The following is a 24,467-nucleotide window of genomic DNA, read 5'->3' as shown; positions in this document are numbered from 1 at the left end:
AGAGAAGGAACGTATAACTGCCCATCTGTTGTTAAAATGGGGTTGAAGGATTGCCGGTAGATCTTCTTTGTGGCTTCCTGTATTGCTCTGTTTAGTCGTTGATGGTTTGCCGGTTCTATTGTCAAGGCTAAAACTGAAGTAATCCATTTGATAACTCTGTTGGTGACTATATGCATGGCGTCATCAATGAGTTTCTGGAGGGTTTCAGCAATTTTCTCTTCTTCAATTTTCTCTAGGAGATTCTTCTTTTCTTCTTTCTTCTTGTTTGCTGCTCTGGTCCTTACTAGGGCCATCGTCTAAAGCTTGCTGTTTTGCAATTTCTTCTTTTTGAGTAATCTGGTCTTCTGTTAGTATTTTCACAGCTATGGTTCGAGTTTGACGTGGTCTTTTTGGGCAATTGCTGTTCCCTGTTCTGTGGCCTGCTTTCCCGCAGGTTGCACAGAAGTTGCTGTCGATTGGGTTGCTACAGGTGTCTTCGTGTTCCTTCCCGCAACGATGGCACACTCTTCTGTTTTTGCACAGAGCTCTTTGGTGACCATATTGGTAGCATTTGTAACACGGCATCGGCCGTGGCGGTGCTCTGGATGTTTCGACTTTGTGGTGTGTCGTCCCTATGGAGATTCCGTGGGTTATCAGTTTATTTATTTGAACGGGATCTTCTGAGAACAATCTGAGTAAGGGTGCTGGTCCTTTCTGGGTTTGGATCCTCACTGCATTTGTGAAGTTGACTCTCAGTTTCCTTAACTCAGATTTGAAACTATCAACATCTGTGGTGACTGGTACTTTCTTGATAACACACGTGAATATTGGTCGCTTTCGGTGGGATCTCTTGTTGTCTTCATTCTTCTTGGTTTGTGGTTCATCTTTCTGTGACGGCGAGTCTGCTTTCGTCTTCTTGTTGCGTTTGCCTTTCACTAGTGTGAACTCTTCTTCAGCAGCTGGTTCGTTGACTTCATTGTCTACTTTTGGGTGTGGAGACGTCTGGTCCTTGAAAGGGCCGGGAGTCTTGGATGTCACATCTTCTGGTGTGGTGGCTTCTGTTGTTTCTTGTCTTCTGGAATGGAGCATTATTGCTTTGTCACCGAAGTGTTTGGCTTCGAAGATGCGCAGGAAAACATCTCGTGCTGTTTGTGTGGCGAAGTCAATCCTGAACCTCTTGTATCCTCTATTTGTGATGCGTACTTCTGAGGTGTCCATCTTTTCAGCTATAATGTCAAGAACTTCTTCTGTTGTGTAAGTGACTTCGAAGAGTTTCACTTTTGGCACTGCCTCTTGTTGCGCAGATGGAGTGTCTGGCTGTTGCTGGTCGTTTCTTCTTTCTTCATTTACTTCTCTCTTGCTGGGAGTTTCTCGTCCTGTTTCTTCTTCCCTGGAGGGTTCTCTTGGAGTGTTCTTCATCTGGTATGTGGACGTCTTCTTCTTTCTTGAGTCCTCGCTGCAGTCTCTGCGGGCTTGGGATGGCTCCCTTCCCGGTCTTCTTGTGGGTGACTTCTTCTTTTGGCGTGGCATGGTGAATGTGGGCCTGATAAGGGCCGGAAACTAATTGAGGGAAAGTCTCTCTAGTTTTGTGTAGGTGCTTCGCTAATGCTATCCCAGAGAGATAACAGAGCGATCCCGTCAGCCGACTGTCGCCAAAGGCTGTTCAACCTATATGGCCAGCGCGAAGCTTGACGCACAATAGGGGGTCAAGCCGACGGAAAGCAATGCTTATTTCTCTAGGAAGCGGTGTGTGTGAGTGTGTGTTGAAGCAATTTTTATTTCAAAACAGTCTCTTCTCTTTAAAGCAGGATTATCTTAAAAGACTATCCTGTTAATAACACTTAGATTGAGTCTCTTCTTTCAGCGTTTAACTGCTTCAAATCTTCATTCTTCTTAGTTCTGCAGCACAGTAAGCTTCTCAATGAGTAGCGACTGCTTAGTTGTCACCGTTAGGTATCCACAGTCATAAGAAGGTTATCGACGGCAGCTCCAACATCCTCTCTCCTCAATTGCGGCCTCCCATGAATCAAGTCAGTTTTGTTACTACTTCAAGCGTGCACCCGAGTGCATCAAATGAAAAGCAAGGCAGTTGGCGCGAATTGAAACACGTACTGTAATTTAAATGAAGTCGATAAATCGGCGGACACATCTAATTTTGCTGAACGAGTGAGTCATCATGCCACCAAAAACTAGCGGAAAGGCTGCAAAGAAGGCTGGTAAAGCCCAAAAGAATATCTCCAAGGGAGATAAGAAGAAGAAGAGGAGGAGGAAGGAGAGCTATGCCATTTACATCTACAAAGTTTTGAAGCAAGTGCATCCTGACACTGGCATATCTAGCAAAGCTATGAGTATCATGAACAGCTTTGTTAATGACATCTTCGAGCGTATTGCTGCTGAAGCTTCTCGTTTGGCCCATTACAATAAGCGGTCAACTATCACCAGCCGGGAAATCCAAACAGCTGTGCGCCTTCTTTTGCCTGGTGAACTTGCCAAGCACGCTGTAAGTGAGGGTACGAAGGCTGTTACCAAGTACACAAGCTCTAAGTAAAAATCTTCTTCAAGATTTTTCATTTCAAACGGTCCTTGTCAGGACCAACACATTATTCGAAAGAGTTAAATCACGAAATTTGCTTCATTCTGTTATGTAGAAACACCTTGAAATCCAATTTCTATATGCTGTTAGTAAAAAAGTAAAGCACATAGCGGAGATGTGTCGTGCTTGTATACGAAAGGCATTTACTCGCCGGAGATCTACACTTAGTCATAATAATTTACTTTTAAAAAGTGGTAATACATTCCGTGTTAAGTATAGTAGTAGGTGCACACGGATCGGAAATCAGGTTATTTTAATGTGCCGTGCAAATAAACAGGCTGTTAGTGTAAGAAATAGTGGGTATAACGCTTAGAATATCGATTAATCGCTATGAAATAATGTTGATAAATTATCTCTTGAAAGTACTATAAAATTAATGTTTCTAGTATTTTCGTACTTGAAGGATAATGAAATTTGAAAAAGAGATGCCAACAGCACCTGGTGTTCCCAGGCGGTCACCCATCCAAGTACTGACCAGGCCCGATGCTGCTTGACTTCGGTGATCGGACGAGAACCGGTATATTCAGCATGGTATGGCCGTTGGCGAATGCATATGGCTTCGAGTGAGTTATTGTAGCTACGTAGGTTTGTCGGTGAATACTCAAAAAGACCAGCGCGTGGAAAGCGTTGCTAATTGTTTTAAGTAATGCATGATTACGAAATTATCGTGGTGAACGATGTGAGAATATTCGTCTTTGTGAAAAACAAAATTAGAAAAAGTATACCAACAGCACCTGGTGTTCCCAGGCGGTCACCCATCCAAGTACTGACCAGGCCCGATGCTGCTTGACTTCGGTGATCGGACGAGAACCGGTATATTCAGCATGGTATGGCCGTTGGCAACTACCTTTTCTTCAATGTCCTGTTAAGGAAGTATGTTTTAAGTAAGAATTGACATTATTAACTATAAAGGCAAGCATATTAACGTCGTTAACATTACTTGGAATATACTAATATTCGAATAAATATTTGAATGTTCGAATGATGAGTGATTCGGATGTTCATAGTGCCACTGTGTCCTATCGAGTTTACTATCACGAACCACGTATGAAATTGTATATAAATAAATAAAAATAAATCCTTTATTAAGTATTGATTACAGGAAAAAGGCAAACTTACATTCTTTAATGTACACAATGAAATGTATGAAAGATATTTTTAAGATATGTTTCACTTACCCTTTATAACGCAAGGTAGTTTTCAGTGTAGCATTCTCTTCAGCTGCGAGATAACGTAAGGCAGATGATCATTCAGTCGTGAAGCACTAAAATGTAATATACATTTTAACTATTATCGATAAGAATTATTTACTGCAGGGATGCAAATAAAGTGAGGCAAATTAGTAAATAAAAACCGATACTGTAACTGATAATATAATTAGTTGTATCTGTATTAGTTGTATATACAGTAATCGCACGATTATCCGCGGAGTTGGATGTTGGCATAATCGCGCATAATCAGCAGTATGAGCAGAAAAGGGAAATGAAATGAAATATTTAGATTTACGTCGCATACTTATACCGGTTACGCTAAAGGAGACGGTGATGATGAGTACTGAATGAAGAAAGTGGGAGGAAACGGGAGAAACCCGAGAAAACCCATGAGCACGGTCTTTATGCACGACAAAGTTCACACGGCACGAGCTGGGATTGAATCAGGGACCCCAAGCACCGGAGGCCAAAAAACGGACAAAAAGTCTTTCGTGCAACTTTCGTTTTCGGTAAAAAGTTTACACATAATTTAGAAAGAGTAGTTTTCTGGTCTTTTTATTTCACAAGTTGGTTCATGTCTATATTTTTTACATGCATAAAAAATTTTTCAACTCCCTTGCTTATTTCCTGTTAAAGACCTCTACCTCTGATTGTATTTTTTGCACATATTCTTATTGTTTTCAGACAACATTTCTAAAAGCGTAATTTATCGTCAGCAAGAAAAGAAAAGGAAAGCCTCGGATAGTGGAATGTGTACTGTATATATATATATATATATATATATATATATATATATATATACGTATTAGTATATAGTTTTATTTTATACGTCTCCTATTATTACACAATGTGCAGATATTGTCAAAGCGCAAGTAAATATGTATAACTCCCCGTTCTGCACTTAATAACTTGAAAGAAGTTCGGGGAAGGTAGTGTAACAGAAAGTGCAAACAGAAATGAGGGTTTAAAGGCATTTAATATTATTCCGTAGTAGTATGATTTTTTGTAAAAAAAAAAATATATATATATATATATATATATATATATATATATCTAAACATACATATTCAATGATATAGTAAGAGGTTAGCAGCACTGATAGAACTGCAGAAAGTACAAAACCGTTAATAAGAAAGAGAGAGAGATGGTGGCCGCTTTTGTGCTTTTCATTGGCTAATTCCGAATTGCGCGCGAATACGTACGAGATTTCTTTCTTTTTCCTCTTCGCAGCCCAGATGTTGCCAATTAGAAGTTTTTAGTACTACATTTGTATGAAAATGTTGCCTTTAAGAAATGTGGTTTGCATACAGAGAAAAGAGCAAAATGAATATTTACCTTAGTGGGCATGAAAAAAGACGAAACATTTTGCAAGATGGACACACGAACTTCCTTAATGCAGGCGTTCAGTACATTATTGTAAAGAAAAAAACACTAAAAAGAATTACTTCAATATCCCTATTCAACAATTCATAGAGAAAAATCTTTATTTTGAGAACAATGGAAAACTATGTAATTGTAGATAACTACTAAATTTAATGATTAAGGAAAACGTTTAGGCCCGGCCCTTCAGAAAGAAAGTGCACAGAATATTCTCTCATGGAAGCAATTGCAAAATCAACATTTTGTTTGCAGTTATAATTAGAGGATCTATATACAGGGTGTTCGAAAAAGAATGTATCTCTCTTGAAAGAAAATATTCTCTGGGCCCCTAATCCTTTATATACCGAAAGGAAGTTTGTATAGCATTTTTTCTTACCTTCGTTAGAAGAATTGAAAGTGACTACTATCGTGACACGGGAGATATTTAATCGATAGTCGAATTACTCACATACTCGAATGAACACGTCTCTTGTAAGGAGAGGAAAGGCTTCTGTGATCCGCTATCGCAGCTGTGTCATATCTGCAGAGAATGTTAGGACACAAACGTGATCTTTGAGAGCCTCGTGAAAAGAAGTCGCATAGTATCATGTGTGGAGACATCGGGGCCATCTGAAGAACGCTTCATCATTAGGACCAAGGGCGAGTTACGAAACACTCTGGGATATATTTATTAACATAACTTCTCGTCATTCTGCAAGTGTGGTGGAGCTCCATCCTATTGGAAAAGGAAACCTCGGGAGCCCTCTTCATGTGTAGGTATCGTTCACATCTGAAGCATGTGAAGATAGATTACTGTACTATCGTGTACCTAAAATCATTTTCTACGAATACGAACATGTCTACACTGAAGGCAGTGCAGCTCTTTTTCTCTTTTTTTTGGTCATGTATTGTAACGCGGGGCAATGCACACAATAACATGTAATGTTGTGTATCATCATAAAGGGCCAGGGCGATGATTGGATCTTGATGGACGTGGAGAACTGATAGGTGATGTGAGTGGTATTGTGATCTATGGTTGTATGTTTACTGATGAATGCATAAGGAGAGGTGAAGGGGTTGCCTTTTTTTTTATGTCGATCGGGAGGGAAGCGATTGGGAAACTTTTGACTTTGTTTTTCAACCGAATATATTGATTGAATAGGTCGCCGACAATTTTACGGGGCGTCACGTCGTTGCCTTTTTCATGTCGATCGCGAGCGAAGCGAGCGTTTTTTTTTTTTTTTTTTTTTTTTTTTTTTTTTTTTTTTTTTTACCGACAATATGTATTGAATCGGTTGCCAACACCTTTAGGGGCGCGTCACGTCCTTCTTTCTGTGCTGATCGCGAGCGAAGCGAGCGCGAAATTTTTGACTTTTTTTTTTTTTTTTTTTTTTTTTTTACCCACAATATTTATTCAATCGGTCGCCAACACTTTTAGGGGTGCGTCACGTCCTCTTTTCTCTGCTGATCGCGAGCGAAGCGAGCGCGAAATTTTGACCTTTTTTTCTCTTTTTAATTCTTTTTTTTCTTTAAGAAAAAATATTGATTTCATAGGTCGCGAACATTTTTACGGGATGCAACATCGTTTATTTGTTTTTCCAACCGTCTTTCTGTCTTGAGCCCCCGCCAAGTTAACTTTATGGTGGACAAAAACTATGTGCGGTGGGTTACCGCGGGGTTCTCCCGTTTCCTCCCACTTTCTTCATTCCACCACCATTTCAATCATTTCTCATAATCAGCGCCTCTTTTAGCCTAAGCGGCATAACGTGGGACGTAAAACAAAGATTTCCTTTAGTTGCTTTCTGTCTTGATTACGAGCGCGAAATTTTTTACTTTTTTTTTCTTTCTTTTGATATTATTCATTTAATAGGACGGCAACACCTTTACGGGCCGCCGCGTCGTCGTTTACACTTCTTCAGCCCATATTCTTTCTGCTTGTTCGTTTTCCGGCATCTTGTTATCACCGCCCGCGGCAATGCCTATGTCTTTCATCGCTTTTTGAAGCAAATCTTTAATAAATATGCACTCTCACATTTGTACTAATATGCATACCACAGTGGATAGACTGTAACTAGGAAAGCAGAAGCCTGCATATCATATTATTTAACAGTTGAAAGTGAACTGTCATTTTAAGTTTGATTTTGATCAGATGAGTGCAGTTCAACTCGTCGACAATTGTGAAGATTCTCGAGGTTAGGGACCATCCATTTTGTGCTTTGTAATGAAAATGGCTGCAGCCAAACTTCTCTGATCTGAATGAAACTTGGCATGATGATACATCTTGACCTGCTCTACAAGTTTATTTAGTATTTTCCGTTGCGCAGGCTTTTGCTTCTCCAGGTTCTCCCATGGAACTGAGAAACGTATTCAGTCGAACTTCTGCGGTAAGTCAGTATATCATCCTGAGAAGTTTGATCGAGATAGCAGAGGTTCGACTATTCGTTTTTCAATTCCATGTGATATTACAACACGGTGAACTAAATTTATATAGAAACACTTTGATTTTGTTTTGTTTTTTGCTAGCATTAAACTGAGAAAATGTTATTCAATAGACAGAGAACACCACTCAAAGAAAAGTACATCATAAGAATATATATATGGTTGCTGTGGTTCTCGGTTTAATTTGCTAGTTAAGAAACTTGCTCTAAATAAGTACATCTTACAGGTGAAAAACTAAGCCAGGCGATAGAATTAAATATAAAGTTATACACTTTTATTTTACGTTTACTAGTGTTGGGTTACTACTGTAAAATAAGTCAGTATATATGAAAGATAACTGTATTAGGTACTATTTTCCACCGGCGGTGTATTCTTGCATAGTGTACTTAATGTTTACAAGCGGGGCGCTACTAGTATGGATGCATGACAAGTGCTATTGAAACTCGAAAACTAACTGGTTTCCACTACCCTTGCTTATACGTATACCCGCGTCGCCTTCGCTCCTGTTCACTTTGGACGCACATTCTTGCTATCGCTCAGGCCCCCAGCTTTCTCCTGTTTTGGCTCCCTTAAATAGTATTCGTGCTTTTTATTGGCCACCTGGCAAAGCACTTGTAATGATTTTACACCAGTAACTCTAAAATACATGTGTATTACTTTATTTAATTCTGTCGTCTGCAGAATTTTTTTTTTTTTCGTACAAATATGCCTTTTCATGCAGAACACTGAATTTTGCCTGTAAATTTTTGAGAATATGCTGTGACGAAACTTGAGCACCGTTCTTCTTTTCTTTCTTATCACGAGTCTTCTTTAGCCTAATGAGCACAATCATCACACGATAACGACTATTCTTTTCATTTAACTTGTAAACAAGTTGAACTAATAATAATAATTGATGTACAAAGGAGAAGTGTCCTACATATTTGAGGTAAAAAATAAAATAAATATACTTCTACTTCATCCGTGTTTACAAAGTTAAATGTTATCGATTTACAAAAAATGGTCACCTATCCACACACTGACCAGGCTCGACACTGCTTGACCATACATATTAAAACATCGGTCCCACTGAATACACAAGTAGTAAGCACATTCACATAAAAATAATTAGGATTACAGTATATAAAATGCGTTAATTAAAATAGCAAATGCCTTACCTTATCACAGGCGATCCAAAGCCACTGCACATCATCTGCTACGCACACTATATTCCTCCAATATTTCACTCACTTCCTATATCACGCAACAGAAAATATTAATAAAATTCACTTAGCAACATTTTCATTTTTAATCAACAATACGTATAACAATTAAGAATAAAATTAATTGTGAGCACATTGTTATAATTAGAATACTGTTTTTATTCGTTTACAAATATGGGATTAATATAGAGCTGGCAGCAACAATATATACAACTCATCCTGTATGTATCGTAAATCCTAACTTGAGAAGACATCTCTGACGCAAACAATGAGACAAGAAATCAAATACTATATCCGACACATTTGGGGTTTATTGAACTTCAATGTTGGAAGATACCACCTTGTCGGTAGTACAAATGTAATATCCTTACAACACGCGGAACTTTTGCCAGGCATATCTAGGAATTTGGGAAGATTAATTGATATCCTTAATGTGCAATGTATGATTATGACGCATTGTTATGTACACGCAGACGGAACCAGGACAATCTATAGATGACATTTGCACTGTGTTTGGACAATTTGTTCGCAGAAAATAACCGTTTTTGTCTATGAATACTTGAGAACATGGAAGGTATGAGATATACATTTTATGCGCAAATATTATAATACAAATCATTGTTAGTTTGGTGGATGCGTGAAAGAAAGAAAAGGAGTAGATTTTTGCAGACGTCCGGATATAAAGCGAGAACTGAGAATACGCATCTATAACATCTATTTTCTTTGTGTTAATGATATCGATGAACTAAACGGGGAAACTAAAATACAACTGTTTGCAGTATAATTCGAAGTATAGTCAAGTGCAGAGGCGTACTCACGGGGTGTCCACCGGGTGCGGACTCCTCGCAAAAGTTCCTAAGTGAACATACATTTGCAGACTTTCTCATTAAATGTAGTTATTAACAGGGAAAATATTGATGTATCATCAATATAAATCTGATCTTACACTTCATCTGTACTCTGTCTGTATCATGTTTTTGTGAAAAAGTAAGTGGAATATTTATCGTGTTTTCGAATGCAGAATAATAGTATATAGACATAGTGGCTTGTAGTATTGGAACCTTGCCCCCCGAAGCTTGGATCCCTTAGAAGAAAAAAAAATGCATGCGCGCCTGGTGAAATGGTTAACGAATTCAGTTCACTCGATGAATCGACAGATAGTAATACACATTTCGACAGATCGACAGCATTCGACAGATACAGACATATGAAAGTAGCACAAGAATTAGGCGAAAGTCCGTGCGTTTCCTCAATTCACGTAGGAAACAACAGAAAATATCAACTACCATAAAATAATCCGTATATATATTTAATTTATTTGGAATAAAATAAATATAGAAACAACCTGTTCATACATAACTACGGTAAGTGCGTTAATTGCTAACGTAAGAACAAATATGAAACAAGGCACAAAATAAAAAAGAAAAATAAAGTTAAAGGGAATAAATATTTAGGCTTGATTGTCATTCGTATTAAGAAGCTGGGTAATAAAATGTTAAAATCTACAGAAAATTATGAAATTAAATCAGGATTTGAAATAAAAGTCTATACATTGGAAGTAGGCCAGGGAGTTTGCAAGGCAGATGTGTGCGACACGCGTTACTTTATAGATTCCCTTCATTGAACTATAGTAAGCAGTACGAAGATGGTACTTTGCGTATAATCACAGGAAGGATTGAAGTTAATTACCATGGTAATATAATTATTTATTGATAAGTATTTCCATGTTAAATTATGAAAATTATAAGCACAAGGAGGGTGAAAAAGTAGTGTGACCGACTTAGCAATGACTGAAACATAAAATAGAAAAGCGAATAAAAACAAATGCCTTTTGAGTTATGTGGAATAAAGTTTCTTCTAGCCAGTAAGGAAGAATAGGATCTGGTGCATTCATTGAATACCTGAAAAAAATCGTTTATCAAAATAGAAGGAAACACACTTATCGTTGTGGCAACTACGAACTTCTGTTTACCTCAGCCCGCCTCAGCAAGTGCTTTCTATCCGGTCCGCGCTCCGTAACCAAACTCAACGCTGCCTGCTAGCGAAAATTTCATTCTTCAGTATCGTTGAGTTTATTGCAGAAAGCAATGGCAGATACGGCATCAGCACCTGCAGCCCCGGCACAGGCTTCTCCTAAGAAGTCTGCAAAGCCTAAGAAACCAAAAACAACACCTTCTCATCCAAGAACATCAGAAATGGTGAACAACGCCATCAAGAATTTGAAGGAAAGGGGAGGAAGTTCACTGCAAGCTATTAAGAAATACATCTCTCAGAACTACAAAGTGGATGCCGAGAAGCTTGCTCCATTTATCAAGAAATACTTGAGAAGTGCAGTTGCTTCTGGGTCTTTGGTTCAGACCAAGGGAAAAGGTGCATCTGGATCGTTTAAGCTTAGTGCTTCATCGCTGAAGGAGAAGCCTGAAGGTGGATCTTCAACCAAGGCGAAACGATCAGCATCAAAGGAGAAGAAGCCTGCGAAAAAGCCAGCAGCTAAACGTCCCAAGAAGACTGGTGAAAAGAAAAAGGCTGCTGCTCCCAAACCTAAGAAATCACCATCTAAAGTGAAGAAGGCAAAAACTCCCAAGAAGCCAAAGGCCCCGAAGCCAAAGAAGGCTACAGCAAAACCGAAAAGTGCTAAGAAGGCTGCACCAAAGAAGAAGTAAATGTGTCAGTAAATCATCTGACATTTTAAAACGGCTCTTTTTAGAGCCATCAAATACTTTGAGAAGAGTAAAATTGTGCTTTTCCTATCATTATCACATGTTCATTCATAGCAATGTATAGTATACACGCAAGGGACTTTGAGTTTTCTTTTTAACCGAAGCACTTCTTGATGTAAGTGCTTTATAACAGAGGGGAATTGAGGGTGGGGAAAGAAAGCTTTCACGGGTGTCAAGAATGGTGTACTCGAAAAAAAATGGGGAACACATTACGTAATGTCAATTTGTGATCACTTACTTTTTCCTTGTTCCTATCTTCAAGTAGCGAAACAGTACAGAAAACGCACTTAATGCATTTGTTAGAAAAACTTTTGCAGGCTGACTGGGTTCGATTCTCGGTGGGAGCTCAAATGTTTCGCATTGCACGTTAATAAGTAGGTCCACGTTTGAAACAGCCTTGCTGCTGAAAGGGACACTAAACTAAAATCAACTCTTTTCAAGGCTGGGGTGAAAGAAATGTTCGAACTTATTACAACTCGTGAAAGTGAAGTAGACTATGTTTCAATTTAACGTCGTACTATTATGATTTTTATGATAAAGGAGACGGGTGATTACGCCTAATGAATGATGGAAATACTGGTGTAATGAGAAAGTGTTAGGAAAAGGGAACACGCTAATAACCACGGATACCGTCTTATAATTCGTAATATTGCTATAAAGAAAAATAGTAACACCAGCAGAAATGTAGGTGTACAATTGAACTGATGTTAAGTACAAACAGACACTTAAAGAAAGTTTAGTTTAACGTTTGCATTCAACAGCAGCGACCTCTGACAAAATAATATTACTTTTGCTACCTTGGAAGAAGTACATATTTCGCCTGCGAGTTCTATCAGATTAATAACGTTGAGAAGGGCAAACAGTGGTTGAATCGAAGTTAAGTTATGCAACATATGGCAAAATCGAACCCTTGACCACATAAAACGAAGATAATCAATCGGTAAACATAGGGGAAAACTAAAGAATATACTTGAAAGATAGGATGATATACGAAACGACAGGAAAACGAAGGTAGATGTATTAACTATGCAACATACGGCGTGAGAATTTAAAAAAAAAAGATAACAAGTATGGACAAGATCCTTGTTAGGATAACAGCATCTCTAAGTAGTGTATTGGTCCTAAAAAGGACCGTTTTTGAACTCAGTGCCAGAACTTCAAACTTAAGCACGTTCCCCACGGATGCGGCGAGCAAGCTGAATGTCCTTAGGCATGATTGTGACTCTCTTTGCGTGAATAGCACACAAGTTGGTGTCTTCGAAAAGCCCTACAAGGTAAGCTTCACTTGCCTCCTGTAAAGCCATGACAGCTGAGCTTTGGAAGCGAAGATCTGTCTTGAAATCTTGTGCAATTTCTCGGACGAGTCGTTGGAAGGGCAGCTTGCGGATGAGCAATTCAGTGCTCTTCTGGTAACGACGAATTTCTCGGAGAGCCACAGTACCAGGCCTGTAACGATGGGGCTTTTTCACTCCACCGGTAGCTGGAGCACTCTTTCTTGCAGCTTTGGTGGCAAGCTGCTTTCGAGGAGCTTTGCCTCCAGTAGATTTCCTAGCTGTCTGCTTGGTACGTGCCATTGCAACTGTCACGACTTGTTTCAAATAATTGCGCGCTGAATGAAGTCAAGTTATATAAAGAGCAAAACCGTTAAATCAAGCTATTTCTCATTGGATAAAGTCAGTCGAAAAGGACAGTTCTCATTGGCTTAGACACGTTTTGTGTTTTTCCTCCGTGCTTTCCCTGCATGATCGAAGGAACAAAACCACGAGTCTTGGGCTGCTTGGGCTTGTATTTCTCGTGTGTGGTGAGCGAAGCAGTAACATATCGAAATGACAGGACGTGGAAAAGGAGGCAAGGGTCTTGGCAAAGGAGGTGCCAAGCGCCACCGTAAAGTTCTTCGTGACAACATCCAGGGTATCACCAAACCCGCTATTAGGCGTCTTGCTCGCCGTGGTGGTGTGAAGCGTATCTCTGGTCTCATTTATGAAGAGACCCGAGGAGTATTGAAAGTATTCCTGGAGAACGTAATCAGAGATGCTGTTACATACACAGAACACGCCAAGAGGAAGACAGTGACAGCTATGGATGTTGTGTATGCCTTGAAGAGGCAAGGAAGAACCCTGTACGGTTTCGGAGGTTAAGTTGGGGTTCCTCCTATTTTGGATATAAAATTGGCATAAACGGCTCTTTTCAGAGCCAACAAATTTATATAAAGGGAAAGATTTACTTTGTGCGATTTTCTGTTAGATTATAAGAATTCGTGTAACTACATTAAAGCCTTTTGATGCACACTAAATTACAGACGTAGAGAGATTAATTTGAGAAAATCATACGTTTTTTTTTACATTATGTACGTTCATGTATACGTATTCATATCATGTAGCAGTATTAATGCTGGAGAAGGGGTTCTGGTTGGAAATTGGCGATTTGTTGGAAGTAGCGAGCATGAGAGATGCGAAACGCAAGTCGGAATTTCTGTTCTGACAGTAGGATGTACGTATAGAGGCTTATACAACTTCTATACTGTGCTGTGAGGGGCGAATAATGCGTTAGAAACCTGAATCTTGTCCTTTATCTTGTTTACGTGGTCTTGGGTTCGATTTCTTTCTTTTGCGGTAGTGTCTATTGTGATTTACATGTAAATTAATGACACTTCGTAGCGGGTTACTAAAATAAAGAGTAATACAAATATGAGATGTAGGTTAATGCATTGTATACTTCACATTATTTACTAAAGAAAGGCAGTAGTTACAAGAAACCTAGGCTCGCTCGTTGGGCACAGTAGCAAATGAGTTCTGAGATCAGAGAATAAGAGTAGTTGCGTATTACAAACCATATACATATAACACATATCACACAAATATGAATATCGACCTTGCAAAGAATAAATCGTACTTAAGTGTGCATTTAATGTCATTACTATGTTGCAAAAGAAATTTAGGAAAGTTTTCTGATCCGCTCTGTTCATGATGTCATTGGGGCATAGTAATGAACAATAATAAATGTCGAGAACATATTGAACAGAGTAATTTCAGCCAAGCCAACGCAAGAGAGAAACATGAGTGCTTTAAGAATGTTGGAAATTCCTTTGTCTAGCATGAAGTACATGAGAATATGTGGTATGAGGTTTTCTTCCATTGCTGAGAATCTGGGCTCGACTGTCCTGTCCTCTGGGTAATATGAGCCCGATGTACGCAAATATCAAAAAAATGTAGCTAGCGACAATACAAAAGGTAATGATCTTATAATTAATAATGTAGTGGGAACTAAGCACATCGCTGTTTGGAGTATTCTAAAGTTAGTGTGACTTCCTATGGGCTTCAATTACGATCGACGACTACACATATACTAATTAATCGAATAGCAGCGAGAATTTCGAATGAAACTAAGCAACTATCTCAGACACTTTTGATGAGTCTGTATATCGAAAACAATTCATTTCAATCGTAAATCTCCTCTATAAAGGGGTTTGTGGCCCTCATAAGGGCCGATTTGTATGAGATATAGGTCTTACATTTATGCCTTCTTCTCAGTTTTCTTGGGCAGAAGTACAGCTTGAATGTTGGGCAAAACACCACCCTGAGCGATTGTAACTCCAGACAACAACTTGTTTAATTCCTCGTCGTTACGGATAGCTAACTGCAGATGACGTGGAATAATCCTAGTCTTCTTGTTGTCACGAGCAGCGTTGCCTGCCAACTCAAGAACTTCAGCTGCCAGGTATTCCATGACTGCAGCCAAATACACGGGAGCGCCAGCACCAACTCGTTCGGCATAGTTACCCTTTCGCAAAAGACGATGGATTCTGCCTACTGGGAATTGAAGGCCAGCCCTGCTGGAGCGGGACTTGCTCTTTCCCTTGACTTTTCCACCTTTGCCGCGACCAGACATTGTTCAATATTCTTTCGTAATAAGATGAGAGGAAAAATTGCGGCCTCCCATGAATCAAGTCAGTTTTGTTACTACTTCAAGCGTGCACCCGAGTGCATCAAATGAAAAGCAAGGCAGTTGGCGCGAATTGAAACACGTACTGTAATTTAAATGAAGTCGATAAATCGGTCGAATCAAGCTGATCCTATACAAGAACTCCGTGAGCGCCAAGCTGCGATTATTCAAGACTTGCGAAACCAACAACAAGATGTATTAGAGAGAAACAAATCGCTTCTCTTTACTATATACAAACTTACATCTGGGAATCCACAGTGTAGTGAATGTCCGGACTGCAGTAAACCCAGGCAAATCCCTGGCCCTTGTGAAATTCATATAGACGTTCTCCCAGTTGAACTTCGTAAAGACTATCATCGGACTCAGGCGGACATTTTCGGTCTGTCTCTACAATTGAAGCAACTAACGAATCAAGAATTTGACTATAATCTCTTCACTACCTTTCTACGGACTTTGAATACTGAAGATTCTGGACTCCCAGCAACTGCAACAAATTCCCCTCCGGGGGATCGTCTCTTTAAAAAGCCTAAAAGAACTGTGAAACCACGACCAGTGTTACCCACCACACTTCCTACTAATAATAGTTACTCTCCATTAACAACGCCTGAGCCCCCCCCCCAAGATTCAGGTGCTGAAAACATGGATATTTCTACTCAGGATACTACAAGTGAGAAAACAAAGACCAACCATAACTCCAATTCACAGCGCACTATCAAGTCTCTCACCATCTATGACTACCCTCAAGACAAAGGATATAGACTCACCCATGGTGCAAGTTCCGTCTGTAAGGAAATCCCATATTGTGCAGTGTATTCAGATAGAGTGAAATTCCAATGCAACAATCAAGAAGATTATCAGGCACTAATCAAGTTTTGTAAGGAATTTAAGCTACAATATGCGTTAGATCTAGTGAGGAAAGAAAAAGTTCTCAAAGTAGTAATCCGTCAACTGCCCATTGACGCCTCAGTGGAAAATATCAAGCAAGACCTGGAGAACCGTGGTTACCCCACTCTTTCAGTACATCAACTCAAAGGTCGAGGTGGAACCCCCTTTCCCCTCTACCTAGTAACTCTAGTCAAGACACCAACTTCGAATAGTATTTTTGAACTCCAATATTTGGAGTTTTATAAAATAAAAATCGAACCGTTCCGAGCTAGACCTTATATTCAGTGCTACAGATGCCAAAGGCTTGGGCATACCCAATCTTCTTGTTATGCAACTCCACGCTGTGTCAAGTGTGCTGGTGAACATATGACTTATCAATGTACAAGAAAAACTCAAGATGAAGCAGTAAAGTGTCCGAACTGTGGTGGTGGTCACCCCGCCAATTACCCAAGATGTCCAACAATTCATCGTGTTCTATCAAGAAGATCATCTCAAAATAAAGTACCGAAACCTCAGGACTTCCCCCCTCTTCAGAAGGGAACCCCACCTGAATCTACACCCAAGAAGCATCCACAATCTTCCTATGCAGAGAAAGCAAGCTCTTCATCCAAGAATTCACAAACTACATCACCCCCGCCTACTGAAGAATCAGCTGTTAGTTGGCACGACCTATTACAATTATTTCAAGATCTCCAGTTACCAAAACTTCTACAAGCAGTGCAGGAAAGATTTAGTGATATTAAATCAGCTCCAGATGTTTTCACAAAGCTAATTATCTTTTGTGAAATTCTTGAGGAACTTCAAGACTGATGGAATAGCAATTAACATACAGGACCAAAACCCTTTTCAGAGCCACTGTACTGGCTAACTTCCATTGGCCCTTCACCAACAGCCAATCACAGGCAGCCCTCTCCTTAAATCAACCAATCTCTTCCTTCCCCAGCTTTTCCTTCACTTTAACAAAACTCTGGATCTTCAATCAAGACTTCAATGAGCCGGCGTCGGTCTCCGGCCATTATCAGTTCTACGTTGTGCATCTACTCACTTCAAAATCTACTTCAAATGCGAGGCAGGGGACTTCCACTAGTCCCGGAACTCAACCACTCAATCAACCCGTCAATTATAACTTGGCAAACTTGGCGGACACATATCGATCATAGAAAATGAGCTGAGTTTTGACGGAGACGGACGTGTATTCCTTCGCTCTCCAATGTCGAATCAAGCTGATCCTATACAAGAACTCCGTGAGCGCCAAGCTGCGATTATTCAAGACTTGCGAAACCAACAACAAGATGTATTAGAGAGAAACAAATCGCTTCTCTTTACTATATACAAACTTACATCTGGGAATCCACAGTGTAGTGAATGTCCGGACTGCAGTAAACCCAGGCAAATCCCTGGCCCTTGTGAAATTCATATAGACGTTCTCCCAGTTGAACTTCGTAAAGACTATCATCGGACTCAGGCGGACATTTTCGGTCTGTCTCTACAATTGAAGCAACTAACGAATCAAGAATTTGACTATAATCTCTTCACTACCTTTCTACGGACTTTGAATACTGAAGATTCTGGACTCCCAGCAACTGCAACAAATTCCCCTCCGGGGGATCGTCTCTTTAAAAAGCCTAAAAGAACTGTGAAACCACGACCAGTGTTACCCACCACACTTCCTACTAATAATAGTTACTCTCCATTAACAACGCCTGAGCCCCCCCCCCAAGATTCAGGTGCTGAAAACATGGATATTTCTACTCAGGATACTACAAGTGAGAAAACAAAGACCAACCATAACTCCAATTCACAGCGCACTATCAAGTCTCTCACCATCTATGACTACCCTCAAGACAAAGGATATAGACTCACCCATGGTGCAAGTTCCGTCTGTAAGGAAATCCCATATTGTGCAGTGTATTCAGATAGAGTGAAATTCCAATGCAACAATCAAGAAGATTATCAGGCACTAATCAAGTTTTGTAAGGAATTTAAGCTACAATATGCGTTAGATCTAGTGAGGAAAGAAAAAGTTCTCAAAGTAGTAATCCGTCAACTGCCCATTGACGCCTCAGTGGAAAATATCAAGCAAGACCTGGAGAACCGTGGTTACCCCACTCTTTCAGTACATCAACTCAAAGGTCGAGGTGGAACCCCCTTTCCCCTCTACCTAGTAACTCTAGTCAAGACACCAACTTCGAATAGTATTTTTGAACTTCAATATTTGGAGTTTTATAAAATAAAAATCGAACCGTTCCGAGCTAGACCTTATATTCAGTGCTACAGATGCCAAAGGCTTGGGCATACCCAATCTTCTTGTTATGCAACTCCACGCTGTGTCAAGTGTGCTGGTGAACATATGACTTATCAATGTACAAGAAAAACTCAAGATGAAGCAGTAAAGTGTCCGAACTGTGGTGGTGGTCACCCCGCCAATTACCCAAGATGTCCAACAATTCATCGTGTTCTATCAAGAAGATCATCTCAAAATAAAGTACCGAAACCTCAGGACTTCCCCCCTCTTCAGAAGGGAACCCCACCTGAATCTACACCCAAGAAGCATCCACAATCTTCCTATGCAGAGAAAGCAAGCTCTTCATCCAAGAATTCACAAACTACATCACCCCCGCCTACTGAAGAATCAGCTGTTAGTTGGCACGACCTATTACAATTATTTCAAGATCTCCAGTTACCAAAACTTCTACAAGCAGTGCAGGAAAGATTTAGTGATATTAAATCAGCTCCAGATGTTTTCACAAAGCTAATTATCTTTTGTGAAATTCTTGAGGAACTTCAAGACTGATGGAATAGCAATTAACATACAGGACCAAAACCCTTTTCAGAGCCACTGTACTGGCTAACTTCCATTGGCCCTTCACCAACAGCCAATCACAGGCAGCCCTCTCCTTAAATCAACCAATCTCTTCCTTCCCCAGCTTTTCCTTCACTTTAACAAAACTCTGGATCTTCAATCAAGACTTCAATGAGCCGGCGTCGGTCTCCGGCCATTATCAGTTCTACGTTGTGCATCTACTCACTTCAAAATCTACTTCAAATGCGAGGCAGGGGACTTCCACTAGTCCCGGAACTCAACCACTCAATCAACCCGTCAATTATAACTTGGCAAACTTGGCGGACACATCTAATTTTGCTGAACGAGTGAGTCATCATGCCACCAAAAACTAGCGGAAAGGCTGCAAAGAAGGCTGGTAAAGCCCAAAAGAATATCTCCAAGGGAGATAAGAAGAAGAAGAGGAGGAGGAAGGAGAGCTATGCCATTTACATCTACAAAGTTTTGAAGCAAGTGCATCCTGACACTGGCATATCTAGCAAAGCTATGAGTATCATGAACAGCTTTGTTAATGACATCTTCGAGCGTATTGCTGCTGAAGCTTCTCGTTTGGCCCATTACAATAAGCGGTCAACTATCACCAGCCGGGAAATCCAAACAGCTGTGCGCCTTCTTTTGCCTGGTGAACTTGCCAAGCACGCTGTAAGTGAGGGTACGAAGGCTGTTACCAAGTACACAAGCTCTAAGTAAAAATCTTCTTCAAGATTTTTCATTTCAAACGGTCCTTGTCAGGACCAACACATTATTCGAAAGAGTTAAATCACGAAATTTGCTTCATTCTGTTATGTAGAAACACGTTGAAATCCAATTTCTATATGCTGTTAGTAAAAAAGTAAAGCACATAGCGGAGATGTGTCGTGCTTGTATACGAAAGGCATTTACTCGCCGGAGATCTACACTTAGTCATAATAATTTACTTTTAAAAAGTGGTAATACATTCCGTGTTAAGTATAGTAGTAGGTGCACACGGATCGGAAATCAGGTTATTTTAATGTGCCGTGCAAATAAACAGGCTGTTAGTGTAAGAAATAGTGGGTATAACGCTTAGAATATCGATTAATCGCTATGAAATAATGTTGATAAATTATCTCTTGAAAGTACTATAAAATTAATGTTTCTAGTATTTTCGTACTTGAAGGATAATGAAATTTGAAAAAGAGATGCCAACAGCACCTGGTGTTCCCAGGCGGTCACCCATCCAAGTACTGACCAGGCCCGATGCTGCTTGACTTCGGTGATCGGACGAGAACCGGTATATTCAGCATGGTATGGCCGTTGGCGAATGCATATGGCTTCGAGTGAGTTATTGTAGCTACGTAGGTTTGTCGGTGAATACTCAAAAAGACCAGCGCGTGGAAAGCGTTGCTAATTGTTTTAAGTAATGCATGATTACGAAATTATCGTGGTGAACGATGTGAGAATATTCGTCTTTGTGAAAAACAAAATTAGAAAAAGTATACCAACAGCACCTGGTGTTCCCAGGCGGTCACCCATCCAAGTACTGACCAGGCCCGATGCTGCTTGACTTCGGTGATCGGACGAGAACCGGTATATTCAGCATGGTATGGCCGTTGGCAACTACCTTTTCTTCAATGTCCTGTTAAGGAAGTATGTTTTAAGTAAGAATTGACATTATTAACTATAAAGGCAAGCATATTAACGTCGTTAACATTACTTGGAATATACTAATATTCGAATAAATATTTGAATGTTCGAATGATGAGTGATTCGGATGTTCATAGTGCCACTGTGTCCTATCGAGTTTACTATCACGAACCACGTATGAAATTGTATATAAATAAATAAAAATAAATCCTTTATTAAGTATTGATTACAGGAAAAAGGCAAACTTACATTCTTTAATGTACACAATGAAATGTATGAAAGATATTTTTAAGATATGTTTCACTTACCCTTTATAACGCAAGGTAGTTTTCAGTGTAGCATTCTCTTCAGCTGCGAGATAACGTAAGGCAGATGATCATTCAGTCGTGAAGCACTAAAATGTAATATACATTTTAACTATTATCGATAAGAATTATTTACTGCAGGGATGCAAATAAAGTGAGGCAAATTAGTAAATAAAAACCGATACTGTAACTGATAATATAATTAGTTGTATCTGTATTAGTTGTATATACAGTAATCGCACGATTATCCGCGGAGTTGGATGTTGGCATAATCGCGCATAATCAGCAGTATGAGCAGAAAAGGGAAATGAAATGAAATATTTAGATTTACGTCGCATACTTATACCGGTTACGCTAAAGGAGACGGTGATGATGAGTACTGAATGAAGAAAGTGGGAGGAAACGGGAGAAACCCGAGAAAACCCATGAGCACGGTCTTTATGCACGACAAAGTTCACACGGCACGAGCTGGGATTGAATCAGGGACCCCAAGCACCGGAGGCCAAAAAACGGACAAAAAGTCTTTCGTGCAACTTTCGTTTTCGGTAAAAAGTTTACACATAATTTAGAAAGAGTAGTTTTCTGGTCTTTTTATTTCACAAGTTGGTTCATGTCTATATTTTTTACATGCATAAAAAATTTTTCAACTCCCTTGCTTATTTCCTGTTAAAGACCTCTACCTCTGATTGTATTTTTTGCACATATTCTTATTGTTTTCAGACAACATTTCTAAAAGCGTAATTTATCGTCAGCAAGAAAAGAAAAGGAAAGCCTCGGATAGTGGAATGTGTACTGTATATATATATATATATATATATATATATATATATATATATATACGTATTAGTATATAGTTTTATTTTATACGTCTCCTATTATTACACAATGTGCAGATATTGTCAAAGCGCAAGTAAATATGTATAACTCCCCGTTCTGCACTTAATAACTTGAAAGAAGTTCGGGGAAGGTAGTGTAACAGAAAGTGCAAACAGAAATGAGGGTTTAAAGGCATTTAATATTATTCCGTAGTAGTATGATTTTTTGTAAAAAAAAAAATATATATATATATATATATATATATATATATATCTAAACATACATATTCAATGATATAGTAAGAGGTTAGCAGCACTGATAGAACTGCAGAAAGTACAAAACCGTTAATAAGAAAGAGAGAGAGATGGTGGCCGCTTTTGTGCTTTTCATTGGCTAATTCCGAATTGCGCGCGAATACGTACGAGATTTCTTTCTTTTTCCTCTTCGCAGCCCAGATGTTGCCAATTAGAAGTTTTTAGTACTACATTTGTATGAAAATGTTGCCTTTAAGAAATGTGGTTTGCATACAGAGAAAAGAGCAAAATGAATATTTACCTTAGTGGGCATGAAAAAAGACGAAACATTTTGCAAGATGGACACACGAACTTCCTTAATGCAGGCGTTCAGTACATTATTGTAAAGAAAAAAACACTAAAAAGAATTACTTCAATATCCCTAGCAACATTCAACAATTCATAGAGAAAAATCTTTATTTTGAGAACAATGGAAAACTATGTAATTGTAGATAACTACTAAATTTAATGATTAAGGAAAACGTTTAGGCCCGGCCCTTCAGAAAGAAAGTGCACAGAATATTCTCTCATGGAAGCAATTGCAAAATCAACATTTTGTTTGCAGTTATAATTAGAGGATCTATATACAGGGTGTTCGAAAAAGAATGTATCCTCTTGAAAGAAAATATTCTCTGGGCCCCTAATCCTTTATATACCGAAAGGAAGTTTGTATAGCATTTTTTCTTACCTTCGTTAGAAGAATTGAAAGTGACTACTATCGTGACACGGGAGATATTTAATCGATAGTCGAATTACTCACATACTCGAATGAACACGTCTCTTGTAAGGAGAGGAAAGGCTTCTGTGATCCGCTATCGCAGCTGTGTCATATCTGCAGAGAATGTTAGGACACAAACGTGATCTTTGAGAGCCTCGTGAAAAGAAGTCGCATAGTATCATGTGTGGAGACATCGGGGCCATCTGAAGAACGCTTCATCATTAGGACCAAGGGCGAGTTACGAAACACTCTGGGATATATTTATTAACATAACTTCTCGTCATTCTGCAAGTGTGGTGGAGCTCCATCCTATTGGAAAAGGAAACCTCGGGAGCCCTCTTCATGTGTAGGTATCGTTCACATCTGAAGCATGTGAAGATAGATTACTGTACTATCGTGTACCTAAAATCATTTTCTACGAATACGAACATGTCTACACTGAAGGCAGTGCAGCTCTTTTTCTCTTTTTTTTGGTCATGTATTGTAACGCGGGGCAATGCACACAATAACATGTAATGTTGTGTATCATCATAAAGGGCCAGGGCGATGATTGGATCTTGATGGACGTGGAGAACTGATAGGTGATGTGAGTGGTATTGTGATCTATGGTTGTATGTTTACTGATGAATGCATAAGGAGAGGTGAAGGGGTTGCCTTTTTTTTTATGTCGATCGGGAGGGAAGCGATTGGGAAACTTTTGACTTTGTTTTTCAACCGAATATATTGATTGAATAGGTCGCCGACAATTTTACGGGGCGTCACGTCGTTGCCTTTTTCATGTCGATCGCGAGCGAAGCGAGCGTTTTTTTTTTTTTTTTTTTTTTTTTTTTTTTTACCGACAATATGTATTGAATCGGTTGCCAACACCTTTAGGGGCGCGTCACGTCCTTCTTTCTGTGCTGATCGCGAGCGAAGCGAGCGCGAAATTTTTGACTTTTTTTTTTTTTTTTTTTTTTTTTTTACCCACAATATTTATTCAATCGGTCGCCAACACTTTTAGGGGTGCGTCACGTCCTCTTTTCTCTGCTGATCGCGAGCGAAGCGAGCGCGAAATTTTGACCTTTTTTTCTCTTTTTAATTCTTTTTTTTCTTTAAGAAAAAATATTGATTTCATAGGTCGCGAACATTTTTACGGGATGCAACATCGTTTATTTGTTTTTCCAACCGTCTTTCTGTCTTGAGCCCCCGCCAAGTTAACTTTATGGTGGACAAAAACTATGTGCGGTGGGTTACCGCGGGGTTCTCCCGTTTCCTCCCACTTTCTTCATTCCACCACCATTTCAATCATTTCTCATAATCAGCGCCTCTTTTAGCCTAAGCGGCATAACGTGGGACGTAAAACAAAGATTTCCTTTAGTTGCTTTCTGTCTTGATTACGAGCGCGAAATTTTTTACTTTTTTTTTCTTTCTTTTGATATTATTCATTTAATAGGACGGCAACACCTTTACGGGCCGCCGCGTCGTCGTTTACACTTCTTCAGCCCATATTCTTTCTGCTTGTTCGTTTTCCGGCATCTTGTTATCACCGCCCGCGGCAATGCCTATGTCTTTCATCGCT

At 39.5% G+C, this 24,467-nt stretch overlaps 4 non-coding genes across 4 annotated transcripts; all 4 read right to left on the bottom strand.

Moving 5' to 3' along the window:
- Positions 1-2,998: 2,998 nt before the first annotated feature.
- On the bottom strand, positions 2,999-3,117 carry LOC145677031 (5S ribosomal RNA). The gene has a single exon (XR_014129592.1). It is a non-coding gene; the product is annotated as a 5S ribosomal RNA (ribosomal RNA).
- A 177-nt stretch (positions 3,118-3,294) lies between these two features.
- Positions 3,295-3,413, bottom strand: LOC145677037 (5S ribosomal RNA). The gene has a single exon (XR_014129598.1). It is a non-coding gene; the product is annotated as a 5S ribosomal RNA (ribosomal RNA).
- Positions 3,414-20,333: 16,920 nt separating this feature from the next.
- LOC145677041 (5S ribosomal RNA) lies at positions 20,334-20,452 on the bottom strand. Its single transcript, XR_014129602.1, has one exon. It is a non-coding gene; the product is annotated as a 5S ribosomal RNA (ribosomal RNA).
- Positions 20,453-20,629: 177 nt separating this feature from the next.
- LOC145677036 (5S ribosomal RNA) lies at positions 20,630-20,748 on the bottom strand. The gene has a single exon (XR_014129597.1). It is a non-coding gene; the product is annotated as a 5S ribosomal RNA (ribosomal RNA).
- Between the last annotated feature and the right edge of the window lie 3,719 nt (positions 20,749-24,467).

This window comes from Thermobia domestica, unplaced genomic scaffold, assembly GCF_964235325.1.
Source record: "Thermobia domestica unplaced genomic scaffold, izTheDome1.hap1.1 HAP1_SCAFFOLD_561, whole genome shotgun sequence".
Taxonomy (NCBI): Eukaryota; Metazoa; Arthropoda; class Insecta; order Zygentoma; family Lepismatidae; genus Thermobia; species Thermobia domestica.
Note: the sequence above shows the minus strand (reverse complement) of the source record. Positions and strands in the feature narration are given on the sequence as shown.